This window comes from Chrysochloris asiatica, unplaced genomic scaffold, assembly GCF_000296735.1.
Source record: "Chrysochloris asiatica unplaced genomic scaffold, ChrAsi1.0 scaffold00085, whole genome shotgun sequence".
NCBI lineage: Eukaryota > Metazoa > Chordata > Mammalia > Afrosoricida > Chrysochloridae > Chrysochloris > Chrysochloris asiatica.
The window spans coordinates 9,560,842-9,561,995 of record NW_006408603.1 but is presented as its reverse complement, the minus strand read 5'-3'; positions in this window follow the sequence as shown (position 1 = coordinate 9,561,995).

The window sequence follows — 1,154 nt, the reverse complement described above, 5'->3', positions numbered from 1 at the left end:
GCAGACACCAACCTGAGATTAGAATATGACAACACCATTCAAAGTTAACCGAATTATAAAAGTATTCAAATTAAACAAACTTACAAGACTGAAGATAGGGAACCAGAGATAACAATTTGTAATGAAGACAATTACAAAGCAAAAAGAAGGAATAGTGTAGTTACAGAACTGTCAAATAGATTTCAGGCTAGAACAGACTGTTTTAAACTTGGGAAGATATTAATAAATCACAAGGTAATCTTAAAAAATTAAAATACATCATCAAAATTATAAAGGAAAACTATAAAGATTTAGTAAACATTAAAACAAAAACAGCCATCTTGGGCAAGACCAAGCAGGGGAAAGATCAGAGCAGCCATGGACGTCTGACAGAACTGTGGAGACAAAGGTGTGGACATTCTTTTTTTTGTATCTGTTCATTGGTTCCTCACTATCAACGCACTTCCATTCTGGTGACTAGAAAGGATGCTGAAGTGATTGGACATCCCATCCCCACCTCCGGCGGGTTCTACTACGCATGCGCACAGATCTCCTCAAAATTTACAGGGACAGTTTCCATTTAAAACCAAACAGCAGTGCAAAACGGCCACAGTATGCTCTGAACTGTTTATCAGTAGGAAAAAGGCCTGAACGGGGATTGTGGAGTGGGACAGGCAAACTAAAAAGGAAATAGGCCTAAAATTAAATCCTGAGTTATGTCATAACTACCAACAGTGGCATCTTGAAATTTATCAGGAAGAAGAGTGAAAAGGGAAGCCCATACCTGAAGGCAATCAGAAAACATAAAAAATACCAAAATACACACCCATCTAAATATTAACACCACAGATAACTCCTGAATATGCCCAAAAAACAAAAAACTGATGACCACATCAGCATATGTCCAGAAACGAGATAAAGTGACTGAGGCAAATAAGCTGGAAGTAGACCTACACTCCATACTGGAAGATGGGCAGGCTTTAGAAATGCTTGAGAAGGAATTCAGAAAAATGATTATAAAATGTATCAACACAATATATAATGGAGTTGAGAAAAATAAGGAAGAAGTCAAGAAAGTGCTACAGGAACAATCAAGTGAAATAGATACAGCATTGGAAACAATTAAAAACCTACAGAAAGAGGTCCAAATGATTAATAATAGAATATCAGAAATG